This window comes from Calliopsis andreniformis, unplaced genomic scaffold, assembly GCF_051401765.1.
Source record: "Calliopsis andreniformis isolate RMS-2024a unplaced genomic scaffold, iyCalAndr_principal scaffold0004, whole genome shotgun sequence".
Classification (NCBI taxonomy): Eukaryota; Metazoa; Arthropoda; class Insecta; order Hymenoptera; family Andrenidae; genus Calliopsis; species Calliopsis andreniformis.
The window spans coordinates 8,885,672-8,899,024 of record NW_027480424.1 but is presented as its reverse complement, the minus strand read 5'-3'; positions in this window follow the sequence as shown (position 1 = coordinate 8,899,024).

Genomic DNA, 13,353 nt, shown 5'->3' with positions numbered 1-13,353 from the left:
TGACCAGTACTTTCACACTGGTTGCAGTTATTCGTTTTATACAGTGGAAAAACTGTTCTATTTATTTTGCACTTTATGCTTCGGGCGTTGATTTCTAAGGCCCTAACCATTCGATCTGGTGGAGCAACGCCCTAGAGTGAAGCCTAGGCTGCCCGGAACGTAGAAATGACCAGCACTTTCACACTGGTTGCAGTTATTCGTTTTATACAATGGAACAACTGTTCTATTTATTTTGCATTTTATGCTTCGGGCGTTGACTTCTAAGGCTCTAACTATTCGATCTGGTGGAGCAACGCCCTAGAGTGAAGCCTAGGCTGCCCGGAACGTAGAAATGACCATAACTTTCACACTGGTTGCTATCATTCGTTTTATACGATGGAAAAACTGTTATATTTATATTGTATTTTATGCTTCTGGCGTTGACTTCTAAGTCCCTAGCTATACGATCTGGTGGAACAACGCCCTAGAGTGAAGCCTAGGTTACCCGGAACGTAGAAATGGCCATCACTTTCAAACTGTCGCAGTTATTCCTGTTATATGATTCAAAAAATGTTGTATTTTTATTTTATTCTATCCTTTTGGCGTTTAATTCTAAGTCGCTAGCTATTTGATCAGGTGGAGCAACGCCCTAGAGTGTTGCCTAGATTGCCCGGAACGTTGAAATAACCATAACTTTCACACTCGTTGTTATTAATCGTTTTATACGATGGAAAAACTGTTATATTTGTATTGTATTTTATTCTTATGGCGTTGAATTCTAAGTCCCTAGCTATTCGATCTGGTGGAGCAACGCCCTAGAGTGATACCTAGGTTACCCGGAACATAGAAATGACCAGTACTTTCACACAGTTTGCAGTTATTCCTGTTATACGATGGAAAAACTGTTGCATCTTTATTGTATTTTATGCTTCTGGCGTTGACTTCTAAGGCCCTAACTACTCGATCAGGTGGAGCAACGCCCTAGAGTGAAGCCTACGTACATCGGAATGTAGAAATGACCATAACTTTCACACTGGTTGCAATTATTCATTTTATACGATGGAAAAACTGTTGTACTTATTTTGTATTTTATTCTTATGGCGTTGAATTCTAAGTCCCTAGCTATTCGATCTGGTGGAGCAACACCCTAGAGAGAAACCTGGGTTACCCGTAACGGAGATATGACCAGTACTTTCATACTGTTTGCAGTTATTCCTGTTATACGATGGAAAAACTTTTGCATCTTTATTGTATTTTATGCTTCTGGCGTTGACTTCTAAGGCCCTAGCTATTCGGTTTGGTGGAGCAACGTCCTAGAGTAGAACCTAGGTTGCCCGGTACGTAGAAATGACCATTACTTTCACACTGTTTGCAAATATACATTATATATGGTGGAAAATCTGTTGTATTTATGTTGTATTTTATGCTTCTGGCGTTGACTTCTTAGGCCCTAACTATTTGATCTTATGGAGCACCGCCCTAGAGTGAAGCCTAGGTTGCCCGAAACGTAGAAATGACCATAACTTCCACACTGGTTGCAATTATTCGCTTTATACGATGGAATAGCTGTTGTATTTATATCGTATTTTATGCTTCTGGCGTTGACTTCTTAGGCCCTACCTATTCGATCTGGTGGAGCAAAGCCCTACAGTGAAGCCTAGGTTGCCCGGAACGTACAGATGACCGTAACTTTCACACTGGTTACCATTATTCGTTTTATACGATGGAAAAGCTATTGTATTTATATCGTATTTTATGCTTCTGGCTCTGACTTCTAAGGCCCTATCTCTTCGATTTGGTGGAGGAACACCTCAGAGTTAAGCCTAGGATGCCCGAAACGTCGAAATGGTCATTACTTTCGCTCTGGTTGCAATTAGTCATGCTATACGATGGAAAATCAGTTGCATATTTATTGAATTTTATGCTTCTGGCGTTGCCTTCTAAGGCCGTAGCTTTTAGCTGTGGTGGAGCAACGCCCTAGAGTGACGCCTAGGTTGCCCGGCACGTAGAAATTACCATTACTTTCACAATGTTTGCAATTATTCATTTTATACGATGGAACAACTGTTGTATTTATATTGTATTTTATGCTTCTGGCGTTGACTTCTTAGGCCCTAACTGTTCGACCTGGTGGAACAACGCCCTAGGGTGTAGCCTAGGTTGACGGGAAAGTAGAAATGACCATAACTTTCATACTGGTTGCAATTATTCGTTTTATACGATGGAAAAGCTGTGGCACCTTTATTGTATTTTATTCATCTGCGGCTGACTTCTAAGGCCGTAGCTATTAGATGTGGTGGAGCAACGCCCTAGCGTGACGCCTACGTTGCCCGGAACGTAGAAATGACCATAACTTTCACACCGGTAGCAACTATTCGTTTTATACGATGGAAAAACTGTTCTATTTATTTTGTATTTTATGCTTCGGGCGTTGACTTCTGAGGTCCTAGCTATTCAATCTGTTGGTGCAACGCCCTAGGGTGAAGCCTAGGTTTCCCGGAACGTAGAAATGACCATAACTTTCACACTGGTAGCAATTATTCGTTTTATACAATGGAAAACCTGTTCGATTTATTTTGTACTTTATGCTTCGGGCGTTGACTTCTAAGGCCCTAACTGTTCGATCTGGGGGACCAACGCTCTAGAATGAAGCCTAGGTTGCGCGGAACGTAGAAATGACCATATCTTTCACACTGTTTGCAATTATTAATTTATTCGATGCCAAAGCCGTTGTATTTATATTGTATTTTATGCTTCTGTCATTGACTTCTTAGGCCCCAGCTATTCGATCTGGAGGAGCAATGCCTCAGAGTTAAGTCTAGGATGCCCGAAACGCCGAAATGATCATTACTTTCACGCTTATTGCAATTATTCCAGTAATACGATGAAAAGACTATTGTATTTTTATTGTATCTTATGCTCCTGGCGTTGACTTCTAATGCCCTAACTATTCGATCTGGTGGAGCAACACCCTGGATTGAAGCCTAGGTTGCCCGGAACGTCGAAGTGACCAGAACTCTCACAGTGGTTGCAATTATTCGTTTTATACGATGTAAAAGCTGTTGTATCTATATCGTATTTTATGCTTCTGGCGTTGACTTCTTGGGCCCTAACTATTTGACCTGGTGGAGCAACGCCCTGGAGTGAAACCTAGGTTGCCCGGAACGTAGAAATGACCATTACATTCACACTGGTTGCAATTACTCCTGTTATACGATGGAAAAACTGTTGCATCTTTATTGTATTTTATGCTTCTGGCGTTTAATTCTAAGTCCCTAGCTGTTCGATCTGGTGAAGCAACGACCCAGAGTGAAGCCTAGGTTGCCCGGAACGTAGAAATGACCATTACATTCACACTGGTTGCAATTATTCCGGTTATACGATGGAAAAGCTGTTGCATTTTTATTGCATTCTATGCTTCTGGCGTTTAATTCTAAGTATCTAGCTATTCGATCTGGAGGAGCAACGACCCAGAGTGAAGCCTAGGTTGCCCGGAACGTAGAAATGACCATAACTTTCACACTGGTAGCAATTATTCGTTTTATACGATGGAAAAGCTGTAGTATTTATATCGTATTTTATGCTTCTGGCGTTGACCTCTTAGGCCCTAACTATTCCATCTGGTGGAACAACGCCCTGGAGTGAAGCCTAGGTTGCCCGGAACGTAGAAATGTCCATAACTTTCACACTGGTAGCAATTATTCGTTTTATACATGGAAAAGCTGTTCTATTTATTTTGTATTTTATGCTTCGAGCGTTGACTTCTAAGGCCCTAGCTATTCGATCTGGTGGAGCAACGGCCTAGAGTGAATCCTAGGTTGCCCGGAACGTAGAAATGACCATAACTTTCACACTGGTTGCCATTATTCGTTTTATACGATGGAAAAGCTGTTGTATTTATATCGTATTTTATGCTGCTGGCGTTAACTTCTTAGGCCCTAACTAGTCCATCTGGTGGAGCAACGCCCTAGGGTGAAGACTAGGTCGCCCGGAACGTAGAAATGACCATAACTTTCACACTGGTTGCCATTATTCGTTTTATACGATGGAAAAACTCTTGTATATTTATTGTATTTTATGCTTGGGGCGTTGACTTCTATGGCCCTACCTATTCGATATGGGGGAACAACGCCCTAGGGTGAAGCCTGGGTTGCCCGGAACGTAGAAATGACCAACTCTTTCACACTGGTAGCAATTATTCGTTTTATACGTGGAAAATCTGTTGTACTTATATTGTATTTTATCCTTCTGGCGTTGAATTCTAAGTCCCTAGCTATTCGATCTGGTGGAGCAACGCCCTAGAGTGACGCCTAGGTTACCCGGAACGTAGAAATGATCATTACTTTCACACTGGTTGCCATTATTCGTTTTATACGATGGAAAAGCTGTTGTATTTATATCGCATTTTATGCTGCTGGCGTTAACTTCTTAGGCCCTAACTAGTCCATCTGGTGGAGCAACGCCCTAGGGTGAAGCCTAGGTCGCCCGGAACGTAGAAATGACCATAACTTTCACACTGGTTGCCATTATTCGTTTTATACGATGGAAAAACTCTTGTATATTTATTGTATTTTATGCTTGGGGCGTTGACTTCTATGGCCCTACCTATTCGATATGGGGGAACAACGCCCTAGGGTGAAGCCTGGGTTGCCCGGAACGTAGAAATGACCAACTCTTTCACACTGGTAGCAATTATTCGTTTTATACATGGAAAATCTGTTGTATTTATTTTGTATTTTATGCTTCGGGCGTTGACTTCTAAGGCACTAACTATTCGATCTGGTGGAACAACGCCCTGGAGTGAAGCCTAGGTTGCCCGGAACGTACAAATGACCATTACATTCACACTGGTTGCGATTATACCTGTTATACGATGGAAAAACTGTTGCATCTTTATTGAATTTTATGCTTCTGGCGTTGACTTCTTAGGCCTTAACTATTCGATCTGGTGGAGCAACGTCCTAGAGTGAAGCCTAGGTTGCCCGGAACGTAGAAATGACCATAACTTTTACACTGGTTACCATTATTCGTTTTATATGATGGAAAAGCTGTTGTATTTATATCGTATTTTATGCTTCTGGCGTTGTCTTCTTAGGCCCTAACTATTCCATCTGGTGGAACAACGCACTAGGGTGAAGCCTAGGTTGCACGGAACGTAGAAATGACCATCACTTTCACACTGGTTGCAATTATTCCTGTTATACGATGGAAAAACTCTCGTATATTTATCGTATTTTATGCTTCGGGCGTTGACTTCTATGGCCCTACCTATTCGATCTGGTGGAGCAGCACCCTACAGTGAAGCCTAGTTTGTCCGGAACATAGATACGACCATAACCTTCACACAGGTTGCAATTATTCGTTTTATACGATTGCTAGACTGTTGTATTTATTTTGTAGTTTATGCTTCTGGCGTTGAATTCCAAGGCCCTAGCACTTCGACCTGGTGGAGCAATGCCTCAGAGTTAAGTCTAGGATGCCCGAAACGTCGAAATGATCGTTACTTTCACACTGGTTGCAATTATTCATGCTATACGATTGAAGAACTGTTGCATTTCGACTGTATTTTCTGCTTCTGTATTTGAATTCTAAGGTCCTAGCTATTCGATCTGGTGGGGAAACATCCAACAGTGAAGCCTAGGTTGCCCGGAACGTAGTTATGACCATATCTTTCACACGGGTTGCATTTATTCCTGTTATGCGATGGAACAACTGTTGTATTTATATTGTATTTTATGCTTCTGGCGTTGACTTCTTAGGCTCTAACTATTCGATCTGGTGGAGCATCGTCCTAGAGTGAAGCCTTGGTTGCCCGGAACGTAGAAATGACATTAACTTTCACACAGGAAGCAATTATTCGTTTTATACATGGAAAAGCTGTCCTATTTATTTTGTATTTTATGCTTCGGACGTTGACTTCTAAGGCCCTAGCTATTCGATCTGGTGGAGCAACAGCCTAGAGTGAAGCCTAGGTTGCCCGGAACGTAGAAATGACCATAACTTTCACACTGGTTGCCATTATTCGTATTATACGATGGAAAAACTGTTATATTTATATTGCATTTTATGCTTCTGGCGTTGACTTCTTAGGCCCTAACTATTCGATCTGGTGGAACAACGCCCCAGAGTGAAGCCTGCGATGCCCGGAACGTAGAAATGACCATTACCTTCACACTGGTTGCAATTATTCCTGTTATACGATGGAAAAACTGTTGCATCTTTATTGTATTTTATGCTTCTGGCGTTGACTTCTTAGGCCCCAACTGTTCCATCTGGTGGAGCAACGTCCTAGAGTGAAGCCTAGGTTGCCCGGAACGTAGAAATGACCATAACCTTCACACTGTTTGCCATTATTCGTTTTATACGATGGAAAAGCTGTTGTATTTATATCGTATTTTATGCTTCTGGCGTTGACTTCTTAGGCCCTAACTATTCCATCTGGTGGAACAACGCACTAGGGTGAAGCCTAGGTTGCCCAGAACGTAGAAATGTCCATAACTTTCACACTGGCAGCAATTATTCGTTTTATACATGGAAAAGCTGTTCTATTTATTTTGTATTTTATGCTTCGGGTGTTGACTTCTAAGGCCCTAGCTATTCGATCTGGTGGAGCAACGGCCTAGAGTGAAGCCTAGGTTGCCCGGAACGTAGAAATGACCATAACTTTCACACTGGTTGCCATTATTCGTTCTATACGATGGCAAAGCTGTTGTACTTATATCGTATTTTATGCTTCTGGCGTCGACTTCTTGGGCCCCAACTATTCCATCTGGTGGAGCACCGCCCTAGAGTGAAGCCTAGGTTGGCCGGAACGTAGAACATACCATTACCTTCACACTGGTTGCAATTATTCCTATTATACGATGGAAAAACTGTTGCATCTTTATTGTATTTTATGCTTCTGGCGTTGACTTCTTAGGCCCTAACTATTCCATCTGGTGGAACAACGCCCTAGGGTGAAGCCTAGGTTGTCCGGAACGTAGAAATGACCAACTCTTTCACACTGGTAGCAATTATTCGTTTTATACATGGAAAAGCTGTTATATATATATTGCATTTTATGCTTCTGGCGTTGAATTCTAAGTCCCTAGCTATTCGATCTGGTGGAGCAACGCCCTAGAGTGAAGCCTAGGTTGCCCGGAACGTAGAAATGACCATTGCTTTCACAATGTATGCAATTATTCATTTTATTCGGTGGAAAAACTGTTGTACTTAGATTGTATTTTATTCTTCTGGCGTTGAATTCGAAGTCCCTAGCTATTCGATCTGGTGGAACAACGCCCTAGAGTGAAACCTGGATTACCCGGAACGTAAAAATGACCTGTACTTCTACACTGTTTGCAGTTATTCCTGTTATACGATGGAACAACTGTTGCATCTTTATTGTTTTTTATGCTTCTGGCGTTGACTTCTAAGGCCCTACCTATTCGATCTGGCGGAGCAACACCCTACAGTGAAGCCTAGGTTGCTCGGAACATAGAAATGACCATTACTTTCACACTGTTTGCAAATATACATTATATACGATGGAAAGGCTGTTGTATTTATATTGTATTTTATGCTTCTGGCGTTGACTTCTTAGGCCCTAACTATTTAGCCTGGTGGAGCACCGCCCTAGAGTGAAGCCTAGGTTGCCCGGAACGTAGAACATACCATTACCATCACACTGCTTGCAATTATTCCTGTTATGCGATGGAAAAACTATTGCATCTTTATTGTATTTTATGCTTCTGGCGTTGACTTCTTAGGCCCTAACTATTTCATCTGGTGGAACAACGCCCTAGGGTGAAGCCTAGGTTGTCCGGAACGTAGAAATGACCAACTCTTTCACACTGGTAGCAATTATTCGTTTTATACATGGAAAAGCTGTTATATATATATTGCATTTTATGCTTCTGGCATTGAATTCTAAGTCCCTAGCTATTCGATCTGGTGGAGCAACGCCCTAGAGTGAAGCCTAGGTTGCCCGGAACGTAGAAATGACCATTGCTTTCACAATGTATGCAATTATTCATTTTATTCGGTGGAAAAACTGTTGTACTTAGATTGTATTTTATTCTTCTGGCGTTGAATTCTAAGTCCCTAGCTATTCGATCTGGTGGAGCAACGCCCTAGAGTGAAACCTGGATTACCCGGAACGTAAAAATGTCCTGTACTTTCACACTGTTTGCAGTTATTCCTGTTATACGATGGAACAACTGTTGCATCTTTATTGTATTTTATGCTTCTGGCGTTGACTTCTAAGGCCCTACCTATTCGATCTGGCGGAGCAACACCCTACAGTGAAGCCTAGGTTGCTCGGAACATAGAAATGACCATTACTTTCACACTGTTTGCAAATATACATTATATACGATGGAAAGGCTGTTGTATTTATATTGTATTTTATGCTTCTGGCGTTGACTTCTTAGGCCCTAACTATTAAGCCTGGTGGAGCACCGCCTTAGAGTGAAGCGTAGGTTGCTCGGAATGTAGAAATAACCATAACATTCACACTGGTTGCAATTATTCGTTTTATACGATGGAAAAACTGTTGTATTTATATTGTATTTTATGCTTCTGGCGTACACTTCTTAGGCCCAAACTATTCGATCTGGTGGAACAACGCCCTAGGGTGAAGCCTAGGTTGCCCGGAACGTAGAAATGACCATAACTTTTACACTGGTAGCAATTATTCGTTTTATACAATGGAAAAACTGTTCTATTTATTTTGTATTTTATGCTTCGGGCGTTGACTTCTGAGGCCCTAACTGTTTAATCTGGTGGAGCGACGCCCTAGGGTGAAGCCTAGGTTGCCCGGAACGTAGAAATGACCATTACTTTCACACTGTTTGCAATTTCTCCTTTTATACGATGGAAAAGCTGTTATACTTATATTGTATTTTATGCCTCTGGCGTTGACTTCTTAGGCCCTAACTATTCGATCTGGTGGAACAACGCCCTTGAGTGAAGCCTAGGTTGCCTGGAATGTAGAAATGACCATCACTTTCAAACTGGTTGCAATTAATCCTGGTATACGATAGAAAAACTGTTGTATTTTTATTGCATTTTATGCTTCGGGCGTTGACTTCTAAGGCCCTAACTTTTCAATCTGTTGGAGCAACGCCCTAGAGTGAAGCCTAGGTTGCTCGGAATGTAGAAATGACCATTACTTTCACACTGTTTGCAATTATTCCTTTTATACGATGGAAAAGCTGTTATACTTATATTGTATTTTATGCTTCTGGCGTTGACTTCGTAGGCCCTAACTATTCGATATGGTGGAACAACGCCCTTGAGTGAAGCCTAGGTTGCCTGGAACGTAGAAATGACCATCACTTTCAAACTGGTTGCAATTAATCCTGTTGTACGATGGAAAAACTGTTGTATTTTTATTGCATTTTATGCTTCGGGCGTTGACTTCTAAGGCCCTAACTATTCAATCTGTTGGAGCAACGCCCTAGAGTGAAGCCTAGGTTGCTCGGAATGTAGAAATGACCATAACTTTCACACTGGTTGCAATTATTCGTTTTATACGATGGAAAAGCTGTTGTATTTATATTGTATTTTATGCTTCTGGCGTTCACTTCTTAGGCCCTAACTATTCGAGCTGGTGGAACAACGCACTAGGGTGACGCCTAGGTTGCCCGGAACGTAGAAATGACCATAACTTTTACACTGGTAGCAATTATTCGTTTTATACAATGGAAAAAATGTTCTATTTATTTTGTATTTTATGCTTCGGGCGTTGACTTCTAAGGCCTTAACTGTTTGATCTGGTGGAGAAACGCCCTAGAGTGAAGCCTAGGTTGCCCGGAACGTAGAAATGACCATTACTTTAACACTGTTTGCAACTATTCCTTTTACTCGATGGTAAAACTGTTCTATTTATTTTGTATTTTATGCTTCGGGCGTTGACTTCTAAGGCCCTAACTGTTTGATCTGGTGGAGCAACGCCGTACAGTGAAGCCTAGGGTGCCCGGAACGTAGATATGACCATAACATTCACACAGGTTGCAATTATTCGTTTTATACGGTGTAAAGGCTGGTGTATTTATTTTGTATTTTATTCTTCTGGTGTTGACTTCTTAGGCCCTAACTATTCGTTCTGGTGGAACAACGCCGTAGAGTGAAGCCTAGGTTGCCCCGAAAGTAGAAATGACCATTACTTTCACACTGTTTGCAATTATTCCTTTTATACGATGGAAAAGCTGCTGTATTTATATCGTATTTTATGCTTCTGGCGTTGACTGCTAAGGACCTAACTATTCGATCTGGTGGAGCAACGAACTAGAGTGAAGCCTAGGTTGCTCGGAATGTAGAAATGACCATAACTTTCACACTGGTTGCAATTATTCGTTTTATACGATGGAAAAACTGTTGTATTTATAATGTATTTTATGCTTCTGGCGTTCACTTCTTAGGCCCTAACTATTCGATCTGGTGGAACAACGCCCTAGGGTGAAGCCTAGGTTGCCCGGAACGTAGAAATGACCATAACTTTTACACTGGTAGCAATTATTCGTTTTATACAATGTAAAAACTGTTCTTTTTATTTTGTATTTTATGCTTCGGGCGTTGACTTCTAAGGCCCTAACTGTTTGATCTGGTGGAGCAACGCCCTAGAGTGAAGCCCAGGTTGCCCGGAACGTAGAAATGACAATTACTTTCACACTGCTTTGCAATTATTCCTTTTATACGATGCAAAAGCTGTTGTATTTATTTCGTATTTTATGCTTCTGGCGTTGACTTCTAAGGACCTAACTATTCGATCTGGTGGAGCAGCGCCCTAGAGTGAAGCCTAGGTTGCTCGGACTGTAGAAATAACCATAACTTTCACACTGGTTGCAATTATTCGTTTTTTACGATGGTAAAGCTGTTCTATTTATATTGTATTTTATGCCTCTGGCGTTGACTTCTAAGGCCCTAACTATTCGATCTGGTGGAACAACGCACTAGGGTGAAGCCTAGGTTGCCCGGAACGTAGAAATGACCATCACTTTCAAACTCGATGCAATTAATCCTGTTAAACGATGGAAAAACTGTTGTATTTTTATTGCATTTTATGCTTCGGGCGTTGACTTCTAAGGCCCAAACTATTCAATCTGTTGGAGCAACGCCCTAGAGTGAAGCCTAGGTTGCTCGGAATGTAGAAATGACCATAACTTTCATACTGGTTGCAATTATTCGTTTTATACGATGGAAAAACTGTTGTATTTATATTGTATTTTATGCTTCTGGCGTTCACTTCTTAGGACCTAACTATTCGATCTGGTGGAACAACGCCCTAGGGTGAAGCCTAGGTTGCCCAGAACGAAGAAATGATCATAACTTTTACACTGGTAGCAATTATTCGTTTTATACAATGGAAAAACTGTTGTATTTATATTGTATTTTATGCTTCTGGCGTGGACTTCTTAGGCCCTAGCTATTCGATCTGGTGGAGCAATGCCTCAGAGATAAGTCTAGGATGCCCGAAACGCCGAAATGATCATTACCTTCACGCTTGTTGCAATTATTCCTGTTATACGATGAAAAGACCGTTGTATTCTTATTGTATTTTATGCTTCAGGCGTAGGCTTCCAAGGCCGTAGCTATTCGATATGGTGGAGCACCGCCCTAGAGTGAAGCCTAGGTTTCCTGGAACGTACAAATGACAATCACTTTCACACGGATTGCAATTATTCCTGTTATAGGATGGAAAAACTGTTGTATTTTTATTGCATTTTATGCTTCGGGCTTTGACTTCTAAGGCCCTAACTATTCAATCTATTGGAGCAACGCCCTAGAGTGAAGCCTAGGTTGCTCGGAATGTAGTAATGACCATAACTTTCACACTGGTTGCAATTATTCCTTTTATACGATGGAAAAGTTGTTGTATTTATATTGTATTTTATGCTTCTGGCGTTCACTTCTTAGGCCATAACTATTCGATCTTGTGGAACAACGCCCTAGGGTGAAGCCTAGGTTGCCCGGAACGTAGAAATGATAATAACTTTTACACTGGTAGCAATTATCCGTTTTATACAATGGAAAAACTGTTCTATTTATTTTGTATTTTATGCTTCGGGCGTTGACTTCTAAGGCCCTAACTATTCGATCTGGTGGAGCAACGCCCTAGAGTGAAGCCTAGGTTGCCGGGAACGTGGAAATGACCATAACTTTCACACTGTTTGCCATTATTCGTTTTATACGATGGAAAGGTTGTTGTATTTATATCATATTTTATGCTTCTGGCGTTGACATCTTAGGCCCCAACTATTCCTTCTGGTGGTGCAACGCCCTATGGTGACGACTAGGTTGCCCGCAACGTAGAAATGACCATAACTTTCACACAGGAAGCAATTATTCGTTTTATACATGGAAAAGCTGTTCTATTTATTTTGTATTTTATGCTTCAGGCGTTGACTTCTAAAGCCCTAGCTATTCGATCTGGTGGAGCAACGTCCTAGAGTGAAGCCTAGGTTGCCCGGAACGTAGAAATGACCATAACTTTCACACTGGTTGCCATTATTCGTTTTATACGATGGTAAAGCTGTTGTATTTATATCGTATTTTATGCTTCTGGCGTTGACTTCTTAGGCCCTAACTATTCCATCTGGTGGAACAACGCACTAGGGTGAAGCCTAGGTTGCCCGGAACGTAGAAATGACCTTAGCTTTCACACTGGTAGCAATTATTCGTTTTATACATGTAAGAACTGTTCTATTTATTTTGTATTTTATGCTTCTGGCGCTGACTTCTAAGGCCCTAACTGTTCGATCTGGTGGTACAACGCCCTAGAGTGAAGCCTAGGTTGCCCGGAACGTAGAAATGACCATCACTTTCGCACTGGTTGCAATTATTCCTGTTGTACGATGGAAAAACTCTTTCATATTTATCGTATTTTTAGCTTCGGGCGTTGACTTCTATGGCCCTACCTATTCGATCTGGTGGAGCAACGCCCTACAGTGAAGCCTAGGTTGTCCGGAACGTAGATATGACCATAACCTTCACACAGGTTGCAATTATTCGTTTTATACGATTGAAAGACTGTTGTATTTATTTTGTAGTTTATGCTTCTGGCGTTGAATTCCAAGGCCGCAACACTTCGACCTGGTGGAGCAATGCCTCAGAGTTAAGTCTAGGATGCCCGAAACGTCGAAATGATCATTAATTTCTCACTGGTTGCAACTATTCATGCCATACGATGGAAAAACTGTTGCATTTTTATTGTTTTTTCTGCTTCTCGCTTTGACTTCTAAGGTCCTAGCTATTCGATCAGGTGAGGCAACGTCCAAGAGGGAAGCCTATGTTGCCCGGAACGTAGAAATGACCATAACTTTCACACTGGGTGCAATTATTCGTTTTATACGATGGAAAAGCTGTTGTATTTATATTGTATTTTATGCTTCT